We start from the raw sequence: 13,367 nt of genomic DNA, 5'->3' as shown, positions 1-13,367 counted from the left end.
TTATCAAACACAAGGGCCTAGAAGAGTAATACTACAACTATCAGTATGCAAGGATAAGTGAAAAAACACTCAACTACTAACTAACCCTGTACCCTAATACATGACCTCCATAATGTCCTATCTAAGGTCATGTCCTCGGTAAGTCGGACATGCGTCATGTCCTGTCTAATCACCTCTCCCCATACTTCTTTGACCTACCTCTACCTCTTCTAAAATCGTCCATAGCCAGCCTCTCACACCTCCGTACTGGAGCCTCCGCGCATCTCTTCTGCACATGCTCGAACCATCTCAATATCGCTTACCGCATCTTATCCACCATAGAGGCCACTCCCACCTTATCTCGGATGTCTTCATCATGTTCTCTCCCTCAATAAATATTTACTCCATTAATGACGAAACCTCTTAAATGTTAGTATGTGAACTCACAAAATCAGCCCATTAATGTAATTAATACAAGGGTAAAATGAAAAAAAGCTACTTAATTTTATCTTGGATAAATAAAATGACAAATATTTTGAGATAAGTATTTTTAGTAAGGACGACAAATATTTTGAGACGGAGGGAGTATAATAGTTTTGTTACTTACAATTATAGAAGTATTCGTGTTCACTAAATCAGCAACTCAACATAGTCTCTCTCCATGTGTTATTTAGAAATTAGGGAGGCACATCACAATAATTTCATGTTTAACTTGAGAGTTATATTTCCAAAATCCTAATGTTAGTTTCCAACAACAAAAAGAAAAAGAGCCAGATTCTAAATAAAAACTTTGAAATCCATATCCCCAAAAAGGTAGAAAAGAAAAAAAGAGGCACGACACTCAATGATACTATATCCCTGCAAGAAATACTTTGAAACATTTGCCACTTAAGCAATTTTTTACTACATTTTACTTGCTAACTTTTGGTTTTGGTTACTTGAAATATATGAAGAACGATGTCAGATTCTCAAGTAACGTTCTAAAGAATAAACTTTTAGCATGCATGTAGCATCAGAGTTCACATAATTTTGCACAATAATAGTACTTCCTATGTTCCAAATTACTTGAAACGATTCTTTTTTCAAGAGTGAATTTGACTTTTCTTCAAAGAGAATTAGATTATATTAATTTAATTGTTTAAAATTAAAATTTAGATATTTAGAAACTATACGAAAAGTATTATAAGTTACGATTCTTCTCATACCAGTACGGTGAAAAATACATATTTGTTAGTCAAAGTTTATATAGTTTAACTCTAAAAATGATACTCCATCTGTCCGAATTTTTGTAGCACACATTCCTTGTTAGTCTATCCATAAAAAGAATTTCACCTTTCTATATTTAGAAACAATTTAACTTTATCAAATGATTTACAGCTACACAAATATCTAAGATTTATTTTAAACTACAAATTTCAAATGTTTTTCTTTCTTTCTTAAACTCTGTGCCTAATCAAATAGTGCCACATAAATTGAGATCGAAAGAGTACATGATTATAATTTTTGAATGAAGGAGTAACAAAGTATCAATAAGATAGAGAACTTCTTAGAAGAGACCAGGCTAAAAAATCTAAATGAACAATTATTTGAAGAGCCGATAGACTTTTAATCACCTGACACCAAATTCCTGTCGATCATTTTTTACCAACAAAGAAAACATCCAATAAAAGGAAATAAAAAATATCCCTTAATGTTTGTTTGACTCTGCTAATAACTTGTTACCATGAAAGCGAAATAGTATAATGAAACCAAAATTCATGGAATGATGGCTGCTCATTAGGAGACCTATGTGTGATTGTGCGCCCTCCTTTCTCCAACCGTACAATGCTATTGCTAAGAGTAACATCTTTTCATTTTTTTCTCCAACCGTACAAGGCTATTGTTAAGAGTAGCGTCTTTTTATTTGTTGGGTTGGTGCTAAGCGTTGTTTCTTCTTTTTTTTCTTTAATTAATAGTAGGGTTTTTAAGTTAATAAGGGTATTTAGGTAATTTAACTTTCAAGTTAGGAAGTTTATGCTTTTAATATATATATAGATATATAGATTTATCCAAAATCCAGTAAACTATCTTTTATAAAATTCAGAGCTCATAAACTTAGAATTCTAGCTGTGATTTGCCCTTCTTCTTGAATCCTACTTTCCTACCCGGAGGAAAGGGGAGAAGACCTTTGGGGGTTGGTTGAAGGTAAGAATACGATCTCTTATGTGATCTCCTTGAACTAGTGCTGCTTCATAAATTAGGAGAAGCCCTTGTGTACTATGAGTCGGGGTGTCAATGGTTTTAAAAAACCAACTTAATTGATCAAACCGTACCGTACTGAATCAATTTGTAGGTTTATTGCAATAAAACCGACGATTTTTATATATATATTTATAACCGTTCAGAATAATTAGGTTGGTTTTTAATTTTATAAAAATAAATCGAAAACATATCGAACCGTACCGAATAAGTTTGTATGTGTAAAATATATTCTATATATCAAATTTAAATATAAAATTTTCACCTAACGTTCAGGATGATGAATACAATTACAAGCCGGCAACATAATTAACACCTAACGCTCCAACTCTGAAATCTGTTATATTACTCCTATTGAAATTAAATTAGTTCTACCATCTCAAGTAGTAACTAGCTTGTAAACTACAAGGTATTCCAACGATCTTGGATAGAAAGCTACAAAGTGTTAGATATTTTTCCTCTTGTATGATTTTATATTTCTCTTATTTTGGATACTTAATCTTTGTAGACTCAGTTCTTGAGTGCTATCTTGATTGATTTTTGCCCCCTCGTGATATCTATATTATACTTTTTGTCTTTGCTTAACATTGTTTTACACTACCACAAAATAGTGGAATTAATCTTTATTCTTTTCGTCTTTCATTTTTTTTTGATTCATCATATTTTAAAACAGTAAAAATGTCTTGGGAGTTTTTGCCAAAGTCCTATAGAAGTATGCATGATATCGTGTCTATAACTTTTATTAGTGAATATTAGTGTTTTAAAAGGCGAGAGCGTAAGGCGGGGCGTTTTACGTCTGCCTCAATGAGGCGTAAGCCCCTAGGCACGAGGCGTAAGCCCTATGGGGTTTTAATTTTTAGTATTTTATAAAATGATATAATTATAATAAATACTTTTAAATAGGTGAAATAGCGTAAAAAATTGAAGAAAACTATAAATAAGTGATATATATATGCTCCACCCCCACAAAAAAACTAATTAGAACAATCTATTATACGCTACTTACAAGTACAAGTGACTGCTCGTTACTTTTTTGAGATAGTAGAAAATAAGATAAATAATTGGAAAATAATATATATTAGGTATTCTAGCTAGAAAAAAAGGTCTTGACTTTTAAATTTAATGTTTTTTTTTTTTAAAACATTTGAGTAATTACATGTTGACTTTTGAGAATTTGGGCATTATATTAAGGATTTATTTAACAAATTTCGTTTTAGTTTGAAGAAGTTTGCTGTACTTACGCCCCAACACGCCCCAAACGCCCGGGCGTACGCCCCGAATTGCTGGGCGTACGCCTTTGGAGACTTTCGCCCCGACCCATCGCCCCGGAGCATTTTTGGTACGCCCCGCCCCAGGGCTCGCCCTGAAAATGCCTTTTAAAACACTGGTGAATATAACATGATGTTCCTTTAAAAAAAAAAAAAAACCGAAAATTAACCGAACCGTACTGATACTAAAGAGAAACCGAGATGATGAGACGGCTTCGAAAAGATTAATTTTGGTTCTACAAAATGAAATAATCAAAAAATTGATATGGTATAAATTTTATAAAATAACTGCCCGAACCGTACTATTAACACCCCTAACTGTGATTTAGTCATTATTAAGAAGTCTTGGTTAAACAGTTTATTGGTTGAAAACATTTCAATTTCCTACAACAAAGTCGATATGTCCGAGTGGTTAAGGAGACAGACTTGAAATCTGTTGGGCTTCGCCCGCGCAGGTTCGAACCCTGCTGTCGACGAACCATTTTTTTGACATCACAATTTAGAATAGATTGTGGGGAAAATATTTGTGAGAAAAATGTTACTCTCTCAGTCCATTTTTACAGTACTTCCTTCCTCCGTTCCATATTAATCGGTCATATACTTACTTTTTCATCTTACAAAATTAAGATACAATAATTATTTTTTTAATTTTATCCTTAACATTAATTGTTTTTCAAAGTAACCAATATTGATTAGAGTGCAATTTATTGGAGAGAGACAAGGATAATATAATAAAATATACTTTTATTTATAATTTTTTAAAGGACGTGTAAAGGAGAAAGTGATCAACTAATATGAAACGGAAGGAGTAATAGCCAATGACTTTCTTTGTTTTTTCTTTTTATTTAAAAAGAAATAATGAGCTTAGAGTCTGAGACAAGCATTGACTTCCATGGAAGGGTTGTCTTTTCTCTTTTTTTCTTTGTGTGTCTGGTTCATCCTGAATAGACAAACACGCGTGAGACACTTTTGTCTTTCTTACTCATTATTATTATTACTAGATGGCCTATTTCCGTGCTGTGTACGGGCCCAACACTTTAAATTATAATGTATCTATGTATATATATTTGTGTTTAGATAGTGAAAATATATATACACACACACACACACACACACTATATTCAAAACACGATTAATATAACATTGTAGTTTGTGCTCCGTATCTAAAACTTTATTATATTCGTGTTTGCAATGAAAATTTATTAATACTTTTTAAAAGAGAAGACTTGTTTAAAAGAAAACTATTTTTCTCTCTTTGATATAAAACAATAGCAATATTTAAACATCAGTTGATACTTTCAATTTTAATTCGATTAATTTAAAGGTGTAAAATACTTATTATTTTTTATCAAATTTTGATTTGGATAATTCTAATTCAAATTATTAAATTAATTTTACATGTTTAAAACGAAAACAAATTAGAAATTGATTTTCTATTTAAACGAAGAAATGCTATTTTTTAATTTTTGGTAAATATTCTCGGTTTAGCTCATTTTACGTGACATGTTGTCTTTTGCATCTTTTTTTAAGGAAACGTGAATTAGAATTATAATTTGACTAATTTACATTATTCATTATTTGATCTCCATTTGATATTAATCTCTTTTCACATTTATTAGAGTAAGAATAAAAATGAAAAAGTAATTAAATTCTATAAAATGAAAAAGTAATTAAATTCTATCTTATTTTAAAATATAAATATTTTAAGTATATTTATTTTAGTAAACATAACATACAAATGACATGGCGGAATAGCAAATACAACAATTAAATATCTAGATTAGATCTCATGCTAATATAAAAAAAAGAAAGGAAATTGTATGTATTTGCCTATTTAACCTTTTGAAGAAAAGTAATAATATGGAGTCCATGTTTTTTGCTGTCTAATAATTTCATTTGCTTTCACTAATGGGTTAATACACATGTGACAAGGAATCCATTATTATTGACTTGATGGGGATACTTTGGGAATTACATGAATATTGTTTGATTTTTTAATATATGAAGTGCACGTTTTTTTTTTTTTTTGACATTGCTTTTTTTTTTTAAATATGGGGTCCGCTTTTTTTTTTTTTTTGAGTTTGGAGAGGGTGGGGTCCATTTTTTTCATGAGTTTGGAGAGGGTGGGATCCACTTTTTTTTTTTTTTTTTTTTTTAATATTGCTTGGCGTTTTTAGTATGGGGTTCACCTTTTTTTTTTTTTTATAAGAGTGACTGACGACGAAGCATGGGTAAACCAATGCTTCTATATAGTAGAAATTTTTTAACTATATATAAACCGGCTCTTCTATATAGTAGTAAAGTAATACATATATTATGTTGTAGGGATCTAGTAGCTCAGTTGGTTGGCTACCTGAATTTTCACCTTGTTGGTGAGGGTTCGAATCCCCACATTGTAATCCCCTTCCCCTACCCCCTTATGTAATAAAATTAATTAATTTAAAAAAAAATATATGTTCAAAACACGATTAATATAACATTGTACTTTGTGTTCCGTACACAAAACTTTATTATATTAGTGTTTGCTACGAATACAAAGTTGGCAAAAATTTATTAATAATTTTTAAAAGAGAAGACTTATTTAAAAGAAAACTATTTTTCTCTCTTTGAGATAAAACAATAGCAATATTTAAGCATCAGTTGATACTTTGAATTTTGATTCGATTAATTTAAAGGTGTAAAATATTCTATTGTTAATGTATGTAGATTGTGCCTAAACAATACCTATTATTTTTTATCAAATTTTGATTTGGATAATTCTAACTCAAATTATTATATTAAATTTACATGTTTAAAATGAAACAAAGTAGAAATTTTATTTTCTATTTAAATGAAGAACTTCTATTTTTTAATATTTGGTAAATATTTTTTACTTGTCATGGTGTCTTTTACACGATTTTTTAAGGAAACACCAATTAGAATTATAATTTCACTAATTCACCTTATTAATTATTTGATCTCCATTTAATATTATTTTTTCTTTTATGACATTAATCTCTTTTCACATTTATTAGAGTAAGGAAAAAATGAAAAAGTAATTAAATTCTATCTTATTTTAATATATAAGTATTTTAAGTATGTTGTCCGTACAATAATTTTATTTGCTCCCACTAATGGGTTGATACGCATGTGGCAATTGACTTTTTTTATTTTTTTGACATTGTTTGTTTTTTAATATGGGATTCACTTTTTTTTTTTTTTTTTTTTATATATATATATATATATATATATTGCTTGATTTTGTTAATATGGGATCCACTCTTTTTTTTTCAGTGAGTTTGGAGATGGCGGGTTCCACTTTTTTTCTTTTCTTGGTTGATGTTTACTATGGGGCCCACACCTTTTTTTTTTTATACTGGCTGGTATTTACTATGGGGCCTACACTTTTTAAAAAAAAAAAATTGGTTGGTGGGGCCACACTTTTTTATTTTATTTAAATGGAACGGACGACAAAAAAGGGAGCCAATCCGGCTCTTCTATATAGTTAAAATTACGGAAAAGGGCCTAACATACCCTCGAACGATTAGAATTGATGCAAAAATACCCTTCATTCACCTTTGAGCTCCCAAATACCCGTGTCATTCACCTTTGAACCCCCAAATACTCCTGACATCCACCTATGGGGTCTAATATACCCTTATTTCCAATAGTCCCATGTTGACGCCCAATTTGTCCATCCTTTCATCCAATTTACATCGTTGAGCTTCTATTTTATTAGAATATTAATTATATTTTTTTTTATCACAACCTATAGTTAAATTTCTTGATATATTATTATTATTGTTATTATTGTTATTATTATTATTATTATTATTTAGTAGTAGTAGTAGTAGTACCTTTTTGTTTTACGAGAAAAAAAAACCACTCATGCATTTATTCTCCTTCTGGCTTAATTGCAGTGTTAATCCTATTCGTATTCTCTATAAATATTTATTTAAACATATTTTTTGTATTAGCGTCACACTTATAGTTGTTGTTATGTTTCTATGAATACTTTACTTTTACAAGTGATAAAACTATTTACCAAAATATTTTGTCCCTCTACTTTTATTATCATTATGAAAATTGAGAAAATCTATTTGAAATTACTATATTCCACAAATAAACCAAATAAATTTTTTCACCCATTTCCTAAAGTTTCTACCCAACCCATAATCCCTTTCCAACTAAAAATCCCCAAAGGCATCAGGTTACCCCCAAGACCAAATATCCATAACTCATTGTTATTTACTCAAAATTTCTAAGACCCCGTCATCTCTAAATTTCCGTAAAATCAAACATTCCCCAGTTCTTGTCGAACTTCCACGGCTACAAAATCCCTTTCTTTGTGCCTTTTGTATTCTTTCATTTATTCTAGTTTGATTTTCTCTTCTCTTCTCTTTTCAATTCCACTTTCTTTCCTTAATTCATTCACCTTAATTTCTTACTAGTAATCATAAAAATCATAGCTTAATATCCGCCTCAATTGCGAAATCGAAACTTTCCTCTTTTCATCTAATATGCCAAGAACAAAATGACAGAAGTTTGGACCCAAATCTATTTGAAAAATCCGTCCAAGTTCTAAATTAATAATAATAATAATAATAATAATAATAGTAGTAGTAGTAGTAGTAGTAGTAGTAGTAGTAGTAATAAAAGTAATATTACTATATTATATAAGAGCAAATGTGAGGACTTTTGTAGTCCTCACAATAATTTCTCAATTTTTTAAAAACTTTTTAATTAATTACTTTTATGTCCTAATCTTATTTATTTAAGTCAATTTTTTGTTTTTTGTTTTTAAAGTCTACTTTTCAAAAGCTATCGAACCTGGGGACTTTTGTAGTCCTCACAATAATTTTCAAATTTTTTTAAAACTTTTTAATTAATTACTTTTAGGTCCTAATCTTATTTATTTAAGTCAATTTTTTTGTTTTTGTTTTTAAAGTCTACTTTTCAAAAGCTATCGAACCTCCTACCTCATTTTTCACGTTCTTTGATTTTCTGATTGGTGCTCGATATCCGCATTTGAGCCCAATTAATCCAGATAATTCGCACTGCATCGCGCCTATTCGGGGGGAGCGCTTCCTCCAAAGATTTTTTTTCCATATCCATGTTCGAACCCCTAATCCCTGATTAAGAGAGAGTGCCTCCATCTCGTCGCACAAGTTAAATTATGTATTTGTCTTAAAAATTCATTAACTATGTATAGATTATTTATTTAGAACTAAATAACTTCAAAATTAGGATACATAAGTTATAATGTCAAATTCTCGGTTCCAAATTTGATTTGAATTAAATAATTTCATCAAAATGGAAGTTAAAATATTAAAGGAGTGGAATGAAAATTTTACTTTCATATAACTACCCACTACATGGACTACAATGGGTATATGATTGTTGTTGTTGTTGTTGTTGTACACTTGTACTAACACAAATTATATTTCTTTAGTTAAAATATCTACTTTTATATCTTGAGTTTGGGCCCGGGCTTAGCACGGGCCTCACATAACTAGTAATAGTAATAGAGATCACCAAGAAATTTGACTACAAGTTGTGATTAAAAAAATATAATTAATAATCTAATAAAATAGAAGCTTAACGATGTAAATTGGATGAAAGGATGGACAAAATTAGGTGTCAACATGGGGCTGTTAAAAATAACGGTATATTAGACCCCATAGGTGGATGACAGGAGTATTTGGGGGCTCAAAGGTGGATGACAAGGGTATTTGGGGGCTCAAAGGTGGATGAAAGGTATTTTTGCACCAATTCTAATAGTTCGAAGGTATTTTAGGCCCTTCTCCGTTATTATTATTATTATTATTATTATTATTATTATTATTATTATTATTATTAATGCACAGTTTAATTAGTTATCTTCCGGGGATTTAGTCATTTTATATGTAATAATTCTTTTAATTTGGGCAGTATAATTTTTAGATGAATGGAGTTTAATTGACCACTAATTGTCTGCCAAGCTCTGTCCTATGTTGTGAGCTGTGAGGAGTACTAGATAGGTATAGTTGTAGAGATATATATCGAAAATTTTAAAATAGTGAGTATAGACTATAGGGTATCCTTGTATTTGTTGCTCCTTTTGTCTCAATCTATATGATATTTTTTTGTTTTTCGAGATTCAAATATTTAATTAATATTTAAAATGCATCTTTTATCATATTGGCATGAAAAGAGTACAACTTATAGTACTTTTCATACAGTTTTTGAATATATAGAGGAATCCCATATATAAATTATAATCTTAAAATATTGAGTTGATCTAATCCGATTTAGCTTCAAAGATTAGTTAAATTAACTGCAAAAAGCGAAAAATGTCACATATCCAGTGTAATCTCACAAATGGAGTCTGGAGGGTAGAGTGTTCGCAGACCTTACTTTTACTTTGTGGGATAAAAAGAATGTGTCCGATAGATCCTCGGCTTAAAAGAAAAGTTTTCGAAGCAAGGTTGCATGATCAATATACAACAAATAACAAGATACGGAATATTTCTTAATGACGGTGAATATAGTAATATTCTCCTATATAAGAAGTGGGATTGAGCTGCTGAAGGTCTAGGGGTGAGCATGGTACGGTATTGGAAACTTTCGTATGGTACGGTAATTTCGGTATTCAGTTTTTGAAAATACTAATCATTATCATACCAAATTAATTCAGTATGGTTCAGTATTTTTAAGTTCGGTTTTAGGTATTACGGTAAATCGGTACCACAGCTTGTTCGACTTCGACTTAGGTATACTCATATAATAAAGAATAACGACTTCGGCTATTCAAGAAACGTCTCAATTATATTGTATTAACACCTTACACATGTAAATATATTCAAAAGAAAGCACAACCAATCCCCTTCATAAATCAACCAAACAAAAAGGGCATTTCAATCAAAGATAGATTAGTGCTAATTCTAATGTTTAAACAATTAATTTTGTACTAATATTTGTTAGTATTATAATACTAATATATATGAATTATATATGTAACTATATACTTCAGTATGATATTTGGTATTTCGGTATACCGTACCAAATATCAAATATTGTACCAAATATCATAATAGCAGAATCTTAATATAAAAATTTCGATATGATAATCAGTATATATCTTACCGTGCCCACCCGGCCATTCCTAGCTAAAGCACACACCACCTCGTTGACATCCCTTGTTAGTAGGCATTTTTGGTATTCAGAAATTTTGAATATTTTGCTGAAATAGTGGGCCACTTCAACTTGCCATTTTACACGTCTAATTGCACGTTTAAACGTACCTTTGAAGGCCATCATATAATGTGGGCCCTCCTAAAATTTCACACCCTCATTTTACGATCAGCACCCGTTCTTGCCCATATAATTTAGGGAAAACTACATAAATGACAAAGTTCTGGGCTTAACTCAAGTCACATAGCATATGTTTCACCAATTACATTTGGCAGCAACAATCAACAATAAAGTGCGTGTATACAAATTTTATTTTTTCACTGTATACATGAATACAACGCTGTATTCATGTATACAGCGAGTTAAAATTTGCCAAAAATTAACAAACGCCATATTTTTCGGTATGTATACAACAAATACAGGCGTATTCAACATAGATACACCAAAAATATTAACAAAAAAGGCAAAAAATACTGTATACATCATATGTACACCAAAAAAAAAATGAAGACACTCAAAATATTGAATACAAAAAATAAAATTGATTGTATTCATTTGTATACAGGCGTTAATTCACTCTATTCATTTGTATACAAAAAGATCTTTTTCGAAAAACCCAAAAAATATTATATACCGTGTATGTATACACCGTATGTATACACAGATCTGAAAAAAAAACTTCCGAAAAATATGTATACATTATATGTATACATTGTATGTATACACACATCTGGAAAAAAATTTCGGTCAAAAATTCCGATCAGATCTGTGTACACCTTTTTCTCGTTCACCTTCTCTTCTTCGTCATCATCACCGTCACCTTCAGATCTAAAAAAATCTTCACTGAAAGGAAAGTAAGCTCCGGCCGTCGGGTTGGTGTTGTTAGTTGTGGGTTCACGGAGAAGTAAGCTCCGACGACTTCTCTGGCGATGGCTGCTGTTGTTGCTGTTGTCAGTGAAGAGGAGAAGAATGGCTGTGGTTGGTGTTGTTGCTGTGGTGATCAGAAGAATCGCTGTGGTTTTGTTGCTGTGGTTTGCCGGAGAAGTAAGTCTGATGGCTACAACATGACAATGAATACAGAGAGTGAGAGAGAGATGGGAGAGTTGGGTTGGAAGTAATAGTATAGATTCTACTTTTTGTGTATATATATATAGTTACTAAATGTCATTAATATATAAATGTTTGCTATGAGAAGTAATTAAGTTAAACTATAGCTACTAAATGTCAATACCCACTATATGTTTATTATGTCATGTAGTTATCGCTATAATCTAAACTATGCCTCAAATTTTTGTAATTTTTTTTTCTTTTGTTGGTGCAGTATTCTAAAATTTCACATGGGCCACTCAATTTCTCTAGACAAATTAGGATAGTGTTCTAGATATTTTAAATAACATATTGATAAAGTTGTTATATCTAAATTGATATTAATAGTGTAAAAATGTGCTATCCAATGTAAAACAACTGAAATTTGCATCACTTCTAATATTTTGAGGGAAAAGAAAATAACTTAGTATTAGTAGATGCAAAAAACTGGATTGCTGGTTGGATTTACAAATCCGAAATTTGCTTCAATAATTTATGTGTTCGTAATTATAAATTATATGTTCCTGTTTGTAAAGACAAATAGTGACCATTTTTTATGTTTGAAACAACTTTTTCACTTAAGAAAAATTTCTATGCTATTTTACCTATACAGTTTTGCAAATCAAATGAACAAAACAATAGAGATTTCATCATAGTAGCATAATAGAATGTACAAGACATTGGGTCCGTGCATAGCACGAGCAACACCCGCTAGTATAGAAATAGGGCATAGAAACACACCTAAACTATAGTGAAGTTGTCAGTTGAACTTCATTTTTGCAAGGGTCGGAGTAGAGAGAAAGGCGCAGCTGAAGAGAGAGACAACAATGTGAAATATTAGGGCATTAACAGATATATGTTCAAATGTTATTTTTTCTCTTTTTTTCTTTTCTTTTATTTCCGTTTTGGACTATGTTGAATTTGCTTTTGATTGATAAATAAAAAGCCAACACGGGTATTATTTTTTTTTTTTTTGTTTAAAAAAATTGTCAATTAAACACCTAAATTGTCACTTCATAGTGAGTAAAAAAATTTGGGTGCAAATTACCGGATGATCCTGTAGCTGTGATGGGGAATGAGATTTGGATATGAAGAAAATGACGATAATAACCCCCACGCATGTGCCTATTGTCAAATTGTAATAATTGAGAGTATTTGCAACTCCTCATTGCCAAATGTAAGAGTCATCATATCTTTCACACCTGTAACTTGATTCTAGTCAATACTCTTTTAACTTTTTTCCCTTTTTGTTTTTTGCTTACTGGAATAGTTAAAGTCCATCCCCTAACCTTTAAAAAAAAATAAATATTATAAATGACAAAAAAAAATGTCTAATGAGATTTTCTTTTGAGTTAATATCTTGAGCGGAAAAGGGCCAGATATGTCCTTGAATTATACGATATTGTCCGAAAATGCCTGTCTTATAAAGCTGGATCCAAACGTGCCGTTGCCGTGCAAAAGCTGAGCTATTCATGCCCCTAATTTGACGGAACCCACAAAAAATTAAATTTCTCCGATTAATAACCAAACAACTAACACGACCTATTCACCTTATTTTTAAACCTGAAAAATATATAGGAGGACATATTTATTCAATATAGGGGGATATATCCATTGAAGTCCCTGAACTGTATATTGCACCGA

The 13,367-nt window shown here is 30.6% G+C and overlaps 1 non-coding gene across 1 annotated transcript; it reads left to right on the top strand.

The window, feature by feature from the left end:
• The first annotated feature begins 3,879 nt into the window (after positions 1 to 3,879).
• TRNAS-UGA (transfer RNA serine (anticodon UGA)) lies at positions 3,880 to 3,961 on the top strand. The gene has a single exon. It is a non-coding gene; the product is annotated as a tRNA-Ser (tRNA).
• The last annotated feature ends 9,406 nt before the right edge of the window (positions 3,962 to 13,367 follow it).

Source organism: Lycium ferocissimum, chromosome 12, assembly GCF_029784015.1.
Source record: "Lycium ferocissimum isolate CSIRO_LF1 chromosome 12, AGI_CSIRO_Lferr_CH_V1, whole genome shotgun sequence".
In the NCBI taxonomy this organism is placed as follows: Eukaryota; Viridiplantae; Streptophyta; class Magnoliopsida; order Solanales; family Solanaceae; genus Lycium; species Lycium ferocissimum.
This window is presented reverse-complemented; position numbering and strand designations above follow the sequence as displayed.